The sequence below is a fragment of the Artemia franciscana genome, chromosome 21 (genome assembly GCF_032884065.1).
Source record: "Artemia franciscana chromosome 21, ASM3288406v1, whole genome shotgun sequence".
Classification (NCBI taxonomy): domain Eukaryota; kingdom Metazoa; phylum Arthropoda; class Branchiopoda; order Anostraca; family Artemiidae; genus Artemia; species Artemia franciscana.
In genome coordinates, this window is record NC_088883.1 from 21,162,935 (window position 1) to 21,183,852 (window position 20,918).

Here is a 20,918-nt window from a genome sequence, read left to right on the forward strand (position 1 = left end):
CAATTTTGTTTTGTAAGACAGCTAATATAGGAAGATTGTGTCGGAATGAAACGTAAAATCGTATTTAATCCGCTGGGTTTTATCAATCATTCTTATAGTCCCTACTCGAAACTTGCATCCAAAGAGCTAAAATAAACTTTAAGTAATGCCTTAAATTACCGATTTTACTGAGGATTTTTGAAGTTTTTTTGTTGATTAGCCCGCACTAGACATCACCACCCTTACTTACGCTAACTTACGTTCATTCTAAGCTTGCTTTCATTCACTCTTTTCATTTTTCTTCATTTTAAGTTTCCTTCTCTTATGGATTTCTGCTTGATTTATCAAAATTATTTTGCTCAAACTAAGAGTTTATGCAAAATCTTTTGGATTTTACTTTTTGTTTTTCGGTTGGTTTGAACTTTTTGCTTTTTATGCAAAACTTCCTGTTTTCAACAATATAATTCAAAAGAGGCCATTAACCATTTTTATTTTAAGGGCAGGTAATAATCTTGTCAACAGAAAAAAAAAATCGGCTTATGTAATTTAAAATGCATTATGGTGCAAATATTAAATATTAGTGGAGAAAACTTTCTTTTTGATTTTTTCAACTTTTATCATGACCACATTTATGGACAAGCAGGGCTTTACCGTATGCAAGGTGCAATACATTAAAAATGATTGGACTAATTGACAGTGTTTTCAGATCGACGCTGTTTTGAGGTAAAGAATTCTTTATACTTTTTTACTGATACTGACAAATGTCCTTAGAAATGGAGACACAACCTAGGTTTCCCGGTATCCACAGGTATATCTTGTGGAGACAGAAAAGTTATCTATTTCCAAGAGGGTCAGTTTCCAAAAATCAAAGACAGAGAGAACACACAAAAGATCAGTTAGTCAGTCAAAGATCGTGCAACACCCTGGTTTCATCTTTGGAGGTAAAACTATAAAGAATATTGATTAATCCCATCTCCTCAAAAATATATTTTCACCATCCATTCACGCGGTAGATATTCTCGAATGGGTTTGTTCCTTTTGGGCAAGAAAGCATGGTGAACTTAACCTTCTATGGATACAATGCCATCCATCTCAATTATACTTCTCTGCAAACTTTACACAAAGCTTGTTCCCAAAAATGAATGTCCGTGTTCTGCAGAGCTCATAGAAAGCTGTTTATACTCCTCCAAAGGATTAATAATACGGCTTCTAGAGACATAACAGGGTGTCACTGGATTTTCTTCTGAGTACCCACCATTCTTACTAGCTATATACTAGTATCACCGTTACGGTAGATAAAGAAACACCTCACAAGGGATAGTCAATTCCTATGTTTCCTATATTTAAAAAAATACTACTGTTGCCAACAATCTATGAAAAGGGGTTGAGCCTTATATCTCGAATCGGCAAAAAATTGTTATAAAGGGTATTTTCAATTACAACAGCAGAAAGAACTTGTTTCCCAAAGAGCAAGCTTATGAAAAATGCTGTTGCACTTGATGCTATAAATAATTAACGCTTAATGCTATAACCTCTTTTGTTCTCGAGTTACTTTCGATTTACAATCAACTCAAAATCTATTATAACCAAATTTTCATGAGTTTTAGAGACCGAAAGCCTTAAGTAGAGGTCTCCCCCACAGTCAAAAGTATAGTGTCTTTTCAACAATTGACGGTTGAAAAGGCGTTTGATATATTTTTTTGCTAATCTTCAACATTTTGTAAAAATGTCATAAAATATATGCCATATTTCCACGACCTTACTGCAAAGTTCTTTTGAAGGACGATAAAAATTCTTCTTCAATAATTTATTAGTTTCTTAAAAGTTTCCTCTAGGCTTCTCATACAAGCCTAGATACTCATGAAAACGCCCAAAGGTTTTTTGGGGTTAGGATGCTCATCCATAGACCAGAAGCTATCGTCAACGCAAAAGTACTGTATACACTGTTAATTGATTTAAAAATTCAATGCATGAAAACGATGCATTTTCGCGAAAGAAGACACAATTTTAGAGATCAGAGCGGGCATAAGTCGAATCCTCTAACTAAGTTAACAATCTTAAACCAAACAGACTAAATTGAATGAAGAAATCCAGCACAAAAAGAAACAGAAAAGGCCATTAATATGAGTTGGGCAACCCTCATTTAACTCCCCAAAACAATTAGTAGCATTGCCTCTTCAATGAATACGCAATATATTTTCAATTGAAATTATTCTTTACCCGATGGTCAATATATTCGAAAGAATGAATCATTTTAGTCATTTTGTGATTATTATTACTTCGCCATTAGTAAGCATATAGATACAGTAAACCCTGGCATTGGGGTTTTTGGACAAGCAAGATCCCCTTTCCTACTTTTATCAGGTTCAAACTATATATAAAAAAGTCCTAGCTACATTTTTTAAGTTTAGCATTAATCCGCAAATATAAAATGGCGAGCCCAAAATAGGTCTATCGAAACTGTTTTTGAAACATAACCACAATATCACTTTTCCTTCATGGCATCCCCTTCTTAAAAGGGGATGCTTAAAGGTAAAAGTATACAATAGTTGTTCGTGTATAGTAAGTGCTCTTCATAAATTGTTTTGATAAACATAGTTATGTATTTATTTTAATTTTCTCTATCTTGTACTCCGTCCCTATGAACTATCCCTAGCTCTAAGAACAACAAGCAGTTTGCAAGAATACAAAGAAACAATATTTTATTGATTAAATTTATATTAAAATATAAAATAAAAAAATGTTGTTGTATGTTGAGTCAGGAAGAGGTTCTTTGTCAGGAGCAGAGGCCACATAATTGCACAGCTTCAATGAGCAGTAAATTCGTTAGGTGAAGGATGAGCAAAAAATTGAAGCAAAATTGATTAAAAATTTTTTGAGGGTTCTATTTTTTGTAAAATATAAAAAGGGGAGCAAAAAAAAATATACGCAAATTTTACTGAGATTCTATTTAACTTGAGGTTTAGAACCCTTTTTTTTTATTTAAACTTTAAAATTATAAGAAACCAGTTCTGCTGCACTGTCTTTTTATGTAAAAATAAGCGTCTATACACAAAAAGACGAATGCAACAGAGAACAGGCTTATACAGAGAAATTTACTTTCCGAAATTTACTGCCCAGCTACTTCATTATCTAGAAAAGAAAAGAAAAGTCAATCATTTGCAGACAATAGACAATATGTTTTTCCGAACTAAAAAATTTATAAAAGGATAAATTTTGAAGACTGGCTAAATACATTACAAGAGCGAAAACCTCAAGATGGTTGCGATGTCTGGTCAAGACCTTTTTTCTTCACATGTAATTATGCTTGCTATTAACAAATCCTTTTAGACTTTCCTGGAACATTTTGTGATATAGGAAAAGCACAGATACAAATGTGTTCCTTAAAACTGAATTAGTCAATACAAGATAAATACTAAATGTGAAAATGAGCACTACCTAAGGAGGGGCGGGGGTAGCATGGATTAGTTTTTGGCGGAAAAGAAATTTTCTGGGCAAAAACTTTCATGGGCAGATAAGGAATGATTTAAAAAATTAACATTTTCTAAGAGCCCCACGGAGATAAAACGATCGAAAAAGTGATGAAGAACTAGTATATTATACAATATATATATATATATATATATATATATATATATATATATATATATATATATATATATATATATATATATATATATATGTCGCTAAGCGTATTTTACTTATTATCAATTCTGGTAGCCCTTTTATTGAAATCCTTTGAAATCAAATTTAGTCAGGTCTTGGGGGATGGTGAGAAGGGTGGTGAACTATATGAGAGTCAGGAAGGTGTACTACGTGTAACAAGGTCGTAAGAAAGACGCATTTGCACTATCAAGAACGGCTCAGGAGCGACTAAGGCCCAGCGGCCACGGGGCAACTGTTTTGAGACTAGAATTGCTAACTGATTGCGCATGCAACTGTTGTGTGACCATGGCCTTGAGGAAGTGAGGTCCAACCCACGAGGCAATCCAGATGTTACTGGTTTCCAATCAGTCTAAAACCGGTTCCGAATGAGACCCCAGTCATGGTCACAGTTGCGTTGCAGTGCTGTCCCAGACATTTTCGGGAGCTACCGCGTTGATATTGTCCAATTATTTTGACTCTCAACATGTCAGACCAGGAATTAAACATGAAAGCAGACTAAAAGTAGACTAATATCATGATTGTCAAAATGGCTAGTATACAATAACTGAACAGCTAGGGGTTTTAAGTTTAAACTTTAAGGAGAAGGTTGAGAAGAAAATCGAACTGAATCATAAGAATATATGTGCATCCAGGTAGTCAAAAGAGCACATCTCCAATATCTTAGTAATTTCTAAGGGTATTAAGTTGAAACCTTCAATCATTGGTGAGGAGGGTGTCGAACAAAATCAAAGTATACTAATACACACCTAAGTAGTCGAAAAGGCGCGTCTGCAAAATATCAAGAGCGGCTAAGAGTATTTAGTAGACGCTTTCAGAGGATGCTGGGGGAGGATTCGAAACTAAATTGAAAAACACTATGTGCATCCATTTCGTCAAAATGATGAACCTATAATATAACAAGAATCGCTCAAAGTTGATATAATATAACAAGAATTGCTTCAAGTATAAAACTGAAACCTTCGGTGCATGTTGAGATAGATCCCGAACAAATTGTCAAAAGACAGTATCCGCAACATGTCACGAACAGCTTTTGATATCAAGTTTAACTTTCAAAGGAATGATCAGAGAGCAAATTGAATTCAACGATAAGGTACTTCCTGCATTCAGGTGGAAAAAAGGGCATATCAAAAATATCTCAGCAACTTCTTAGGGTATTAAGGCGACTTTCAGATAATTGTACAGATGGTACTGATCAAAATAAAAACGCACTATGTGCATCAAGGTTGCCAAAGACATATTGACAGTATCTCAGGAAGTTCCATGGACCACAGTAGAAACTTTCACGGAATAAACAAACATTGTACAACAAAGTCAAAAGCAACTGTGAACATAAAGGTAAAAAAAGGGCGCATTTATAATATTTCAGGAAAAACTAACAGTATTAAGTAAAAATTTCGAGTGAATATCGAGAGGTATATTGAACTAATTCAGGAGACATTAAGTGCATTATGAATGTCAATATGGCATATATGCAATAACTGGGGAACATTTAAGAGTATTAAGTGGGAACTTTCACCGAAAGTTCAGAGAAATGCTAAACTAAATCAAAAAACACTCTGTCTTGAGGGAATGCCGATGGGGATGTTGAACTAAATCGGTGAACTGTATGCATCCAGGGTGTCAAAATGGTTCATCTGCAATACGGCAGGAACGGCGAACATATTTGAAACTTTCTGTAAATATTGAAGGTGATGTTGAGCTAAATCAAATGACACTATCTCCATCCAGGATATCAGAATGAGACGTCTTCAATAGTTCATATACGGTTAATGGTATAGATTAACGCCTTAAGTGACCTAGCTGAAACTGTGAGGGAATATTGGACGGAAAAAACAAGTAGATAACAAATCCTGATTTGTTGGCCGAAGGGAGCACATCAGCGACAAAGAATGTTTGAAAAAAAAAGGGTTGTATTGATTCTTAGTTTGAAAGTGTGTGTTATTAGTGTGTTATATTCTTAGTGTGATCTCTTTTTTTATCTCATTAAAGTTTCAGGCCGTGAAGACACCTCAATAAAAGTTTCAGAACCAAGGGAATCGCAACTGGAAACAAATCTTGTCAGGGATTCTTCATCTCCTTTTTTTTTTTTTTTTTTTACAACAAATTGGAACTATATTAACTAATATACTAGCTCAAAATGCATAAAAGTAAACAAACAAGCTATTAAAGCAAAATATAGCACACACAAAAAAATTCCTACAACGAAGTGTTTGATCATTATTCGTCTATATCAAAGGTTGTAACAGTAGATACGACGGAACAGCTTCCCCCCCAAAAAATTCCCAAAATTGTTCACATTTTTTTAAATATTAGTACCCGTATCCAACCACTGGTAGTTCTGTAATATAGCTATTTTTAGAATTCCTAGCAAAATTTTGTCCAGAATATGAAGAGCAACCCAAAATCTTTTTGCTTTTATTCATCAATAAAAAAATATCAACAAAACTTACAGAAATTAAATTTTTAACTTAACAAACAGAAGATGTTTCAACAAAAGAAGTTTTTTAAAATAAGTACAGAACTAATTTAAACCAAAGGGGAGCAGAAGTAGTGAAAAAAAGTCATGCTTAAAACGTAAATAAATCATTATAAATAAAGTAATGAAACCCTCTGACAGACCATATTTCAAACAGTAGGTGGTGCAAATATCGTAGGTAAATACCGCTTTGTAGGGCTGTAATGAGAGAAAGGTAGATATAGCTAGGGCACAATCTGCGGATAAAGGATGACAGATTACCAAAAATTGTCCTTTTCAGCCAACTGTCTAGGGCTAAACAGAAAGCAGGTTGTCCGCAGTTGAGGTGGGAGGATGTCATAAAGAAAGATTTAAAGGGCATAGAAACTTCCTGGGAGGGTGTAAAGAGGGAGGCTCTGAATAAATTGGGATAGAGGAGCGTGCGTAGCTGTGTTGGACTCCGGTGGCTTTGTGCTGCGGTGAGTTCTTCATAGTAGTAGTAGTAAAGAGAGTGGAGGGGTCCCCCCCCCAAATCCCCCCAATGTCATCAGATCCGGTCGGGATTTAAAATAAGAGCTCTGAAACACAATATCATTCCAAACATCAAATTTCATTAAGATCCAATCACCCGCTCATAAGTTAAAAATACTTCATTTTTTCTATTTTTTGCGAATTAACCAGCCCCTACTCCCCCCAGATGGTCAAATTGGGAAAACAACTATTTCTAATTTAATCTGGTCTTGTCTCTGATACACTTGCCAAATTTCATCGTCCTAGCTTACCTGGAATTGCCTAAAGTAGCAAAACCGGGACCGACAGACAGACCGACCGACAGAATTGGCGATTGCTATGTCACTTGGTTAATACCAAGTGCCATAAAACTTTTAATAAGTATTCTTCTTAATTTTAATTCTCAAAGGTGTGGCTTTGTAGGTGAGGGGAGGACAAGGATTTACTGGTACTCATCTGTTATCCAGCACTTGAGAATTTGGATCTATAAGACCAGGGAATAACCAGTTTTTTGCTGTTTGTAAGTTGCAGCAGTATTAACAGCAGTAGTAGCAGGTAGGCCTAAATGTTGGCTTTTGGTAAGTTCAACATTTCACTCGTGAAGCCTCAGAAGTTTCCTCTTGATAAGGTAAGATGTTCAAAACATATTGAACATATGCCAGCATTAGTATCTGTGCATATAGTGTATTTTGATTTATTTCAACTTTCCACTCAATATTTTCTTGGATGGTTATTTCAATATACTAAGCCTTTTTGGTCAATTGATCTTCTCCCTTGTCATTTCCTGAAGTTCCAAACTAATATGCTCAGTCAATACAGAGTCACATCCTTCTGACAACCTATATACACATAACGTGTTTTGATTTAGTTCAACAGTCCCCTCAACATTCCCTAGAAGATTTGCCTGAAAGCCCTTTGTATTTTGGGAAAGCAAAGAAAAAACATGCATACCTCTCTTAAAAACATATACTATATATAAACCGTGAACAAATTGCCTAACTTACATCCCTTGCCCCGAGGGCTGGGGGGGGGGGGGTTGGCGAAGCACAATTACAGGACCTTTCAACAATGCTGAAGAAAATAGATGTCTCAAAAATTTGATTGGATAGGGGTGGGTGGGGTGTTTGCCCTCAAATCACTTTTGACTCTTCAACAGCACACTCTTAACTTCCATTTTCAATCAAATGAGCCCCGTCTGAAGATAATACAATGACACATTCACCCTGACCCCCTCACACCCCCTCCAAATAGCTGATAAAAATTTTGAGAGCTATTGTTCAAAAGAGTCGAGCATCCCAACAAAAGACTCCAGGCCCTCCTAATTCTAATCTGGAGTACAATCTTCTTTTCCTAGACCACTTCTCTTGAACTCAATAAAAAACATCGACAAGACTCATCAGCTATGTCAAGACTCGCAATACAAATTTTGCAATATAGTCTTCCTTTTTCTTTTTGTTTTGAAAATAGCTTTCTCATCGTTAAAACGATAAACTCGAAAAACAGAAAACAAAGCTCACGTTAAACAAAGAAAAGCCATCACCTTCGGTCCTCACATATTCTAAAGACGGTTCTTTAAAGAAATCCAATATGGCCTGTTCCACCCCCTCAATACCAACAACTGCATGTCCAAGGTCGTAAAGCCTAGATGAAAAAACGGGATTTGCAATGCTTTTCAAAGTTTTAGGAAAAGCTTTCTATCATCTTACAGTTTTCTTGCTTTTTCTAAATGACAGTTGTTTGAAGATAAGATAAGATTCATTTCAACAAAGCGGCTATTACAAGTCCAAAGGACCGAATTCGCACTTTAGTATCAGTACAAAATCAGAAATTGCAAATAATCTGTGACCATTGTTGTTAATCCAATTTGTGGACAAACTCAACTTGGGCTCCGTGCAAAGTTTTTAATGGCAAAATTTAGCTTATATTTTAAAGGATAATTTCTATCCCTCTTCCCCATAAAAAGAATGATGGATAAAATTTCAAAGGCGGGGGGGGGGTCCAAAACCCTCTTCTTTTGGGTGTGGCTGTGTCTGAAAATGTTTACTAATGGATTGGAGCTTTGATCTCTTACTTGTGATTCGGACAACTATCTTCCTGTGTTTTATCTACAGACTTGTGAGTTATTATGTCGTGAATGCATTAACACGTCTTGAATGTGTAATTTGTATGTTAAAGTTGGATTACCTGTATCTTTATTTTTATTAGCGATCTTTTAAGTCAGTGGAGACAAGCTTTTTTTCAGGAACGTCACACGGTGGACTTCATTTCAGACGGAGGAGCGCATATTAACTATACTTTAGTTGCGGTTTAAGAAAGGAAAGTGAATTAATGATGATGTATCAACTGTGTCTATATGGTGAGAAAAACCTACTTGCAAAGAAGAAAAAACGAGGATTGTTTCAAGTCACTAAAAAAAAAAAAAAAAAAAACGGCGTCAGTCCTCAGTGCAGAAATAGAAAAAAAATTAAAAAACGGCCAAAATATTTGTACTGTTTTTTTTTTCATGGGCTGTTTTATCCACGTTTTTCTTCTTTATGATTATCTTTATGTCATCGTCATGCTTGTCCAGGGGGACCGCAGAAATTTATGAACAGTATGTCATTTTCTTTACCATCAACTTATTTTCTTTTACGCTAAATCGCAGAGGTTCACTATATTTTTCATTTCAAAATGAAGCAGTTACTTAGCTTGTTTTGAAATGCAAAATTGTTTTTGTTGTCAATTATCATGATAAATCTAAAATAAGGATTTATTCGGCATACTGTCTGACTAACACAATGCAAATCAAAAAGAACATAATCAACGTGAGAATGAAAACATTCTACTTCATAATGTGGACTTGCGGTCTGCATCTTGCCCGCAGGCTGTAGGTTACCAATCCCTACTATGTTACAAAGGTACATACAGCCTAAACTAGGGCTGCCACTGGAAATTTAACAATATCTATAAATTACCTGAGAATTATCCCAAGGTTCAAAAAATGGTCCCAATATATGTTAAACGATGTATATGCTAAATATACTTTTTGAGTGTAATGTTTAAAATATATATTTTTTCCAATCGCAGGACGGAAATTTCAAGATTTTGTTTAAAGATCCCATGTAGTGGCAGCTCTGGTCAAAACGGGCTGTAGTATTTTAGAACAGGTTTTGTGACATATATTTATGGGGGATACAATATAAGCAACAACTAGGAGGAGAAAAATAAAACAGAAATAAATTTTAATAAAATAAAACTCTTACGAATTTTCGTTCGTTGGGACGTTGGTATAGAAAATCGTCGCGTCACATCTAACAACTCGCTGGTGGGCGAGGCACCTTCCGAAAGCATTAATTATAGTTTGGCAAAGATTTCCGCAGCATAATCCCAACTGCAAAGAAAAGAAATATTTAACAATAATTTCTAAATAATAATCCCGTCCTAGATTTGAAACTGCCGTTTTTGGAAAAAGAAAAAAATTCGTTACTTGTATCATTTAGCCCCGACCTAACATTTACATTTAGCAGTTTACAGGCAATATATTTATGGGGGATACAATATAAGCAACAACTAGAAGGAAAAAAAAGAACAGAGAACATACCTGAGGCCTGGGAGCCAAGTGCAGAGAGGAAAACCAAACACCATTAACAAAACACAGAGGCCATCAACTCCACAGAGAAAAAAAAATCTATTTGATTCTTTATTAAATGATCCTTAAGAATCCTTTTAAAAGTCCCAAACGAGTGACATTTCTGCACTGAAGAAGGTAGTGAATTCCAGACCTGTTGAAAAGCAATGTGGGGATTGGAATTTGATATAATAGTAGGGGTAGGCGGAATGTGGATATTATTTGAAGAACGAAGACTATATGGAGCTGTATCAGAAATAAACATAGGAGTTTTCCGAAGAGATTTTGAAAGATTGCCGTGAAGTTGATCAAAGACAAAATTAGCCTTAAGAGCTGTGTTGGTGAAGAACGGTTGGTGTCCATAACCAAACGCCGTGCTTTAGTATACATGACGGAAAGTGACCCCAGCGTAGACGGAAAAGTAGACATCCATACAATGGGGCAATAAGAAACATATGACTGGACAAGGCAGAAAAAAAAAAGAAGTTTTAGAATAGATCCAGGAAATGTGTATCTAAGTGTTCGAATGATACCCAAACTCCGTAAGACCTAAACCCTAATCATGGCTACATGGTTTCTCAATGAAAGGTTCTCATCAAGTAGGATACCAAGAAACCGGACCACCCGATTCTCTGGTCTACACAAGGAGCCTTGTGACACCTAAAGGTGTGCAATCTGAGGGAAAGCTACACCAATTCGAGAAAAAATAAGAAAATGTGATTTACCAACATTCATGACCAAGTAATTGGCATTAAACCATGACATAACTCTCTCGAATAATGCCACAAGGTTAGACTTGATATCACACTCCGTCTTCCCAAGGGTCCCAAGAGTGGTATCATCCGCAAAAGCAACAAGGAAATCTTCATTAGAAGAAGGCAACATGGGCAACATGCATTAGATTATTATTCCATTTCTATAGCCATTTTATTAGGCAACATACCAAAGGCCTGGTGTTTTTCAAAGCCGAAATCAGATCATTAACATAAATCAAAAATATAATGGGACCAAGAACAGATCCCTGCGGGACGCCATAATATACTTCAGAAGGGCTCCGGAAAAGCGGATCAATTGAAATAAGCCTACCAGAAAGATATGAATCAAACCAAGAATAAGCGTTTGATCTTATACCAATATGTGATAGTTTCCAAAGAAGAATCCAATGAGTCAAGGAATCAAAAGCTTTACGAACATCCAAAAATAAAGCTGCCAGGATATGACCAGAATCTATTGCCGAATGAATGAAATCCGATAAAGCTGCGCCAGCATGCTCCATAGAGTAATTCGCTCGGAATCCAAACTGGAAATCATGCAAAAAATTCTCAAAAATTTTGCTGAAAACAGATAGGAGAGAAATTAGCCTATAATTAACAGGATCACTCCGAGAACCACCTTTATAGAGTACTATAATCTTAGCCCCCTTGAGAGATTCAGGAAAAATACCTTTCTCGAAAGACAGATTGACGAGTTTAGTCAGTGGTGACAGAATAGCAGGCAGAATGGCACGGATAACCCTTGTAGGAATTTTGTCTCGTCCTGAAGAGGATGATCCTTTAAGAGCATTCACGATACGAGCTACCTCAAATTCAGAAACAGAATTCATGACCATCGACTTGAAACATGAGGGTCCAAGATAGGCTCTGAAATCGCAACGAGAAGTTGCAGAATTTGCAGAGGAAGCAGTTACCTTTCCTATATTATCAAAATAAAAGGTAAGCTCTAGCTGAACATCTACATCTCCTTGGACGGTTTTACCATCGATTTTCAACATTGATGGAACTGAAGGCAGAGGGGGAGTAGGTCTAAGAACTGAATCACTTAAATACCATGTCTTCCTTACATCCTTCCCACATTTTGAAAATTTCTTATGATAATACTGAGACTTTGCCTTCCGACGCAGAGAATTAAATATATTCCTATAGGCCTTGTATCGTTCGTGATGAGCTAAAGATGGTGAAGCTTTGTAAAGTTTCCACAAATAATTTTTCCTATTCCAGCTTTTATGGAGACCTGGAGTCATCCATGGATTCAGTGGTGCTATCCTTTTTGAAGTATGGGGCGCTGGACCCCGATTGCAAATTTTCAGGATTCCTTCTTTAACTAAATCATAAAAGGAATCAAGAGTGCTTAAAATCTGAATCAGAAACCAAACTACCCCATGGTACATCAGCCAGACGAGAATTAAGTAGTCTTAGCTCAGTATCACCATAACGGGAAAATGAGAGATTAGATGGTGATGCTATACGCTGCGCTTGATCAGCACTGCGAAAATGATCAGAAATATCACTAACTAGCACCAAATTATCTAAAACATCTAGTGACGAAAAAATATTATCGACAAGAGACGCTTGGGTTTCTGTAACTTGGGTTGGTATAGAAACCGAAGGTAGAGTTCCGGAAGGGAGTATCATTGACCAAAAATCAATAGTTGAAGCAGAATTTTGATCCAACAGGTTGAGGTAAAATCACCCATAAGGATTAGTTCATAGGGATGTTTTTGGACTGAGTCCAAAACTTCTTCCAGAGTTTTCAAAAACGAAGGAATAGATCCACTTGGGGACCTATGAACCAAATCCACAACTAAATACTTACGCATTGATTTAATCTCAATAAATAAGGATTCAAAGATTCCTTCCTCATTTCTGCTCAAATCATTTCGGACATTATATGCAAGACGATCAGCAATATAAAGCATAAGGCCACCTCTCGCCATCTGTTTCCTATTCAGCCTCTCCACCCTATATCCTGGAATATCTAGAAGGATATCCTTTTTTGAATCCAGGAGTTTCACATAATCCTATAACATCAGGAGTTCCATCACTAACGATCCGTTTCAGCTCATCAAAAGACGAGCAGAGTCCCTGAATGTTAAGATGAAACACAGAGAAAATATCATCTCGTTTAGAGGAGGCAGAACCATTTAATTGCGAAACATACTTACTTTTAAAAGCCGAATTAGAATCATTATTCATCTGATTTCTATTTCCAATTGAATTATTAATAATATTTTCAATATCCAAAGGATTATTTTGTAAATCAAGTAAACGATCCCCCAAAGAGTTGATACCAGCCTGGCCACTACTCACGGTGGATGGCAGTTACGCCCCACGACCAATCCCACCAGACCACAGGTATAAGCAAAAAATATAAGGAAAGAAGATTAAAAAATAATATAATCAAGGTATGGATAAATAATGATACTAAAATCAAGGTAAGAACAAATAAGAAAAAAACAGGGAAAGAGAAGAAAAAAGAAACAAAGAAAAACTAAGAACTCCTCCCCCATGCCTCTCCCATTGAAAAGTAAAAGCACTAAAACCCACAGTATATGGGTTTGTCCTAACACTATACTGTTGGTGCAAAAAAAAAACAAAAAACAAATAGCAATACAATAAAAAAGACACAATATTTGTTGTAGCAGAAAATACCATTATATAAGTCACTATTACTATTTTTATTGCATTGGACCAAACTAACTCAACAAATAATTCAAGCAATACTTTTTTCTTATCAAAACACAAAAAGTGTCCGGGCTTCCACAAACTCACTAAACAAAAAAAGAAAAAAAAAATATTCAGTCATGTAATCCAGTCCATAGAATTGCGCCAGCCGTTTCCTTGCCTTCGCTGTCGTTGCATTTGAATCAGGCTACTAATATCTGGTGGGATTTCATCAAACAAAAACATTTCCACTGGTCCTTCCTTAAGGCGACAAATACATAGAGATGGTGGTATGGATCTCGCAATCCAAGTTTCAAAACCTGTTTTTTCACTAATGCTGGTTCGGATAGCTAAAAGTTTTTGTTTCGAACTTCTCGAACAGACGGGGGAGAATCATCGGATAGAAAAACATTCTGATTGCCCATGATAGTTTTTCTACGAAGATTTCGAGCCTGCTTTAGAACTGCCACTTTCAGCTACCTGTTCTCCATGATAACCTTTATCAGTTTTTTTTCAGGCTTAACATCAGCTATCGTGTATTTGGGTACCTCGTGGATTCCAAGGCATGACGAAATTATACTATAGAAAATCGCCTTAGCGTTTACAGTATCAATCGCTGTCACGTTCCATACTAGAATATTCTTATCAGTTTCTTTACTTTCCAGCTTCATCATTGTATGCCTTAGGCTAGATAGCTGCGATTTCAGTAAAGCATTTTCATCAACCAGCACAGAAATGTGGTTCTTCAAATCGTTGGTTTCTACCTCAAGGCTGATCACTTTAGGCTTAATACCTTCCACCTCCAATTTCGATTCCAATACAGATTCTTTGATCTTAGAAATCCTTTGATCAAATCCTTTAAAAGTAACATTCAACTCATTTAACGTAGTTGAATTTTCTTTAACAGTCTGTAAAACTAGACTCAAACTATCTGCTAGTGATTTCAATGAGATTCTTTCCATAGGACTGGATGTGAGAAAAAATTCGTCAGATTTTTATTTTTTCCTCTTTCCTCCCATTATACAAAATAGTAATTGAACTCCAAGAAAAAATAGACTGTAGAAATATACTCCCACATAAAATGACTTTAATTACTCACTTTGCGTAATATTGGCATCTGAATCTATCAGCAAATTAACCTTGCTGAACACTAAATGAACGGTCCGACTCAAAGTAGGAGTATTTACCTCGAATGCATTCTTGTTTTATAAAAACTTTGTGAGAGTAAATCCGGTTCAAGATGTTCACTGAATGAGTGCTATATGTGACCTGATGACAGAATGGCAGGCATGACAGAATGGCAATGGTGACAGAATGGCACGTTTGATATAATCTTGGAAAGGGCAATTCCACCAGCTATTAGAAGAAAAACAAAGGTTCTACATCAAACTTTGAAGGATATTTTTATGGCCCTGGTTCTGATTTAGTGTCTATTGGTTTTCTCAAATGTTTTGTAAGATTGTTTTAATTAAATTTGAGTTGTGAGCATTTATTAAATATTACCCGAAGTAATATTAGAATTGATTAATGTTAGTAATTTAGAATAGCAATATTAGAATTTAGAGATTTGGAGATATCATCTTTATGCTGTTGTAAGCGTTTTTCTATATATATATATATATATATATATATATATATATATATATATATATATATATATATATATATATATATATATATATATATATATATATATATATATATATATATATATATATACTCTTTTTTTTCTATTTATGTTTTTTTTTTCACTGGTGACTTCTTTAACCCATTTTCGGGCTCAGTGGCTAGTTTTTCCTCATCATTGTAGACTCCCCAAAACTTGTTCAGGAGTCAGGTTCTAGTAAGAAGTAAGTGGGATGTGGTAAATAGATGGGACCAAGAATCTCCCTTGTAGGTGCAACACCAAACCCCAGTGAGTAAAAACCAGACACTACTAGAAGCGCATAATACGTGCCAATTAGTTGAAAGCTGAGTTTAAATAGACATGAGTGATATAGTGATCTGCTGCCAAATATGGGTTTCTGAATTCAAAATATAAACAAAAGAAAATTCTCATGCAAAATCTCATGTTTTTCAAGTTTCAGCGTTCCCATGTTTTTTGGCAATGATAATATGTTTTTGACAATTTCGAAGTGGAAGCCCTGGGCTGGACATCCCTTATCTAGAATTTAGTTGTAGATGCTGTAGAAACGGCACTAGTACAAAGATTCTCATTACTCGAAGGAAGAAACTACAGTTGCTCAATATGAAGAACTTATATGCTTTTTGTCTTAAATTTTCCTCCAATGTTAAAATACGGGTAAGAACAAAGAAGTAAAATGAAAAAATTGGGGAATAAATTTTTTTTATAGCCCATTAACAACTAGCCTCATTTGACAAACTTATTTAACTGAGTTTAGCAAAATGGTTTTATGTGAAAAATGAAAATTACGAGATTTGAATAATAATAGCCTCATTCAAAACTTCATTATTTAGTTCAACACATGGAACCAAATCGGGAGCTATACGGACCATCTTGAGATCAAACTACTTGAGTTTTGTCGCTGTGCTTAACAAGTACAAAAAAAAACTCCTTTTGACATTTCAAAAAAAGTTTAAAACAGCCAAATCGGAAGCTATAGGGAACTTATATATGTAGTATTTTTTAAACATGCTTGATATCTATTATTTTCAAATTCATTTAGATCCAAACACCCATTTGCAAGTTAAACAAATTTTTCTAATTTTTCCTTTCCCTTCAGCCCCCTAGATGGTTGAATTGGGGAAAACAACTGTTATAAATTTGTTCAGGTCTCTGACATACCTACCAGTTTCATCATCCTAGCACTTCCAGAAGCACCAAACTTGCCAAAGCATTAGACCCCCCACCTAAATCCCCCAAAGAGAGCATATCCAGTCCTGTTACATCAATCATGTATCCATGATATGGGATCATTCTTCCCACTAAGTTTCTTCCCAATCTCTCCAATCTGAGCATTTTTAAATAAATAAGTTAAAAATACCTCATTTTTTCAATTTTTCCTCTCTCTCCAGCCCCCAGATAGTGAAATAGGGGAAACAACTGATATCAAGTCAATTTGTGCAGGTCCCTGACACACCTACCAATTTTGATCATCCTAGCACATCCAGAACTACCAAACTTATCAAAGCACTAGAAATCCCCAGATATCAGACATAAAGTAAAGTGAATATACCACTTGATGCTTTTTTATGCATTTTACAAATACACTAATAACTTCTACCACAAATTCAGACTTAAATACAGGCAAAATTCTAGTTAATTGACTTTTTGCTATTTCACAAAGGGTTTAGGATAGTAAAATGAAACTTTCAGGGTTGAGTCTACAGACTAAATTATGACCCAGGAAGATAATTTCAAGTACCTACCTCTACTCCTTCTCCCTCTAGAGGTCCCTGACCTTTGATGACCTTTAAAAATATGTTATAAAAGTAAAACCTTACAAAATAGATCTTCTGCTTAATTGAGCTTCAAATCAAATCAGCTTCATAACTTTGCTCCATTCCATTTTATAAGGTTTTAAAGATATGCAGATACATTTCTTAAATTTTGAAGAAAAAAACATTGATATGGCTCAAAATTCTACTCAAATAACAGGACTTGCATTTTTAGAACTCAAGGCGGAGAAAAAGCAACTAGGCCTAGTAACTGAAAATTAGGGTAAAATGTTATTTTGCCAAAATTTCAATAGGTATAGACCTGTCATGTAGGCAAATTTCAGGGCCCTCTGGAGAGAGAAGGAGTGGAGGTGGGTACTTTAAAATACCTTCCCTGGACACACTTTAGCCTGTAGACCCATCCCTGAAAGTTTCCTTTTCCTAACCTAAACCCTTTCCAATATAGCAAGAAGTCAATTAACTAGAATTTTACCTAAGTACATTTTAACCTAACCTTGTTATAAATAATTTTAGCACTGAGAAAATGTAGTATTATTTTGTTGAAAACAGCACAGAGAAAACATAGTAGGATATTATTTTGTTGGAAATGACAGATTACTTGTACTTTAATTGAAAATTTGTCATTTTTACCAGTTTAAAAAGTACTTAAATTTGAATATGTGGAAGAAGCAATAGTTGGTAAAACTGGTGCAAATAGTATTACTGGCTTTCATATAAAGTAAATATACCATTTGATGCCTTTTTTATGCTCTTTACAAATATAATAATTGCTTCTACCACAAATTCAGATTTAAGTACTTTTTTTACCTCTTAAAAATGACCTATATATGGTGTCATTACAAATCTGTAATAGTTAAGAAACAAAGTTGGGCTATACATTTGCACATCAGGGGGGTGGGGGTAAAGCATAGCATATATTAAATACATAAACTAACCATTGCTGTTTCTTTTTGTATGTGTTTGTGCACATAAAATTTGATGAGAAGAGAGATCACCAGTGCAAAAGCACAAAAAAAAAACAGCAATGGTTAGTTTACATATTTAATACTAGCTGTTGGGGTGGCGCTTCGCGCCACCCCAACACCTAGTTGGTGGGGGCGCTTCGCGCCCCCCCAAGCCCCCCCGCGCGCGTAAGTCGTTACGCGCCATAATAGTTACGCGCCATTGTAGTTGTGTCCCTATGTCCCACCTGTGAATATAGATATATATATATATATATGGTTTTAACTACGTAAAACTTGCGAATATACAACATTCTTTGCTGTCCCATTGTCTTTGCATATAAATAGATTGTCAGGTTATCCCCCTGTTTCCCCCGGTGTCCCCGTTGTAGTTGTGTCCCTGTGTCCCGGTCGTCATTTATATTCCCTGTGTCCCGGGTCCCGGTCATCATTTGTATCCCGGTGTCCCGGTCTGTATATACATTCGTTTTTTAGTTTTGTTTTTCTCCTTTATTTTTTTCCTTTTTTTTCTTTTTTAGCTTATTTAGATTTTTAGATTTTTTAGTTTTTTTTATTAGTTTTTAGTTTTTATTTCTTTTTAGTTTTTTTGTCCCGGTCGTCATTTATATCCCCCTGTTTCCCCCGGTGTCCCCGTTGTAGTTGTGTCCCTGTGTCCCGGTCGTTATTTATATTCCCTGTGTCCCGGTCGTCATTTGTATCCCGGTGTACCGGTCTGTATATACATTCGTTTTTTAGTTTTGTTTTTCTCCTTTATTTTTTTCCTTTTTTTTTCTTTTTTAGTTTATTTAGATTTTTAGATTTTTTAGTTTTTTTATTAGTTTTTAGTTTTTTTTTCTTTTTAGTTTTTTTGTAGTTTTTACCTTCTTTTTAGTTTTGTTAATTTTTTTTTTTACTTGTGTCCTGGTCGTCATTTATACTCCCTGTGTCCCGGTGCTTTGTTGATTGCTAATCGAACATTCCTTTTGTCCTGGTCGCTTTCTCTTTGAGTGTCGTCATTTATTTTTTTCTTTTTTAGTTCTTTTAGTTTTTACCTTTTTTAGTTTTTTTTTAGTTTTTAGTTTTTTTAGTTTTTTACCTTTTTTTAGTTTTTTTAGTTTTTTAGCTTTTTTATTTTTTTTATTAGTTTTTAGTTTTTTTGTAGTTTTTGCCTTTTTTTTTAGTTTTTTGTCCTGGTCGCTTTCTCTTTGAGTGTCGTCATTTATTAGTTTTTTCCTTTTTTTTTTAGTTTTTTATTGGTTTTTACCTTTATTTTAGCTTATTTTTCAGTTTTTTCCTTTTTTTTAGTTTTTTTTTATTTTTTTTTAGTTTTTTACCTTTTTTTAGTTTTTTTAGTTTTTTTAGTTTTTTAGCTTTTTTACTTTTTTTATTAGTTTTTAGTTTTTTTTTGTAGTTTTTGCCTTTTTTTAGTTTTTTCAGTTTTTTTTTTTAGTTTTTTATTGGTTTTTACCTTTATAGTTTTTTTAGTTTTTTAGCTTTTTTATTTTTTTTATTAGTTTTTAGTTTTTTTTGTAGTTTTTGCCTTTTTTTAGTTTTTTCAGTTTTGACGTCACCTAATCCAGTTTTTTCAGGTGACGTCACCTGACACATCCATCCACACATCCACAGACAGACAACTTATTTTTATATATATAGATATGCTATGCTTCAACCCCACCTCACCCCCCTGATGTGCCAATTATATAGCCTAAATTTATTTCTAAACTATTACAGATTTGTAATGACATATATACATCATATATACATCATTTCTATATGTATATCATTTCCATATATACATCATTTCTAAGAGATCAAGAGGTCAAAAAGTGCTTAAATCTGAATTTGTGGTAGAAGCAATAATTATATTTGTAAACAGCATTAAAAAGGCATTGAGTGATATACTCACTTTATATGAAATCCAGTAATACTATTTGCACCAGTTTTACCAAAGCAATTATCATATTTGCAAAGAGCATAAGAAAAGGCATCAAGTGGTATGCTTGCTTTTTTGGTAAGTCAGTTATATGAACTGTCATATTTTTTTGTCAATATTAAGAGCTAAAAAAGTGCTTAAATCTGAATTTGCAGTAGAAGCAATTATTAGAACCCCTTTCTAAGATAGCAAAACTAGAATTTTGCCATTTTGCTCAAATAATAGAAATAACATTATCAAAGCTAAAAGCATAAAACAAGAATTTAAAACTGAAAATTAAGCAATAATTAACAATCGTCCTCATTTTGGTCTAGGTAGGCTAAACAACAGTCAAATAGGCTATATTATCTATTTGTAGTGTTTTGTTATGAGCATGTAGTGTTTCGATTTAAGCACACAAAATAGAATAGCACAGTTTATATTGACAGGGAGACAAGCTGCAGCAGATATGTAGTTTGCAAATTTAACTTTTATCTTTAAATTATGTTATGTCTTTTAAGTATCTTTTTATTCTAGCATGTTTCCTTCCATAAAACCACTATTATAGACCTTCGACTATTATGACTGCTTTGTAACACTAAAATGTAAAATAAATACTTACAAATAAAAAAGATTTAAAAAGATAATTCTAAAACTAATCTACGGCCATTTTAGCTAATATTTGATCAAAATGAAGAAGTGTTTGTATGAGGTAGCCGAAAATTAAGCCGAATGCTACAGAAGCAGGCTGAAGGCAGAATACAAATTGCTATCCTAAGAATTGGAAAAGAAGAACCTGAAGCTAACATCTATATGCAAAGGGATCTAGAAATGTCAATAAAAAATTTTTTTTTCGTAACATAAAAAAAAGATCTAAGAATTCATGTGGCACTTGTTACGAGGTCGGAAGAGCCAAGAGATCATATGGCATGAGCTCTTTAAAAATTCTAAGAATCTATATATTGATTTAGAAGGAAAATCAAAGGTT

At 34.7% G+C, this 20,918-nt stretch overlaps 1 long non-coding RNA gene across 1 annotated transcript; it reads right to left on the bottom strand.

Moving 5' to 3' along the window:
- Positions 1-2,664: 2,664 nt before the first annotated feature.
- On the bottom strand, positions 2,665-20,621 carry LOC136041016 (uncharacterized). Its single transcript, XR_010620943.1, has 3 exons — positions 20,553-20,621; positions 9,853-9,980; positions 2,665-3,111 (listed from the first exon to the last, which is right to left on the bottom strand). It is a non-coding gene; the product is annotated as an uncharacterized LOC136041016 (long non-coding RNA).
- Positions 20,622-20,918: the final 297 nt, after the last annotated feature.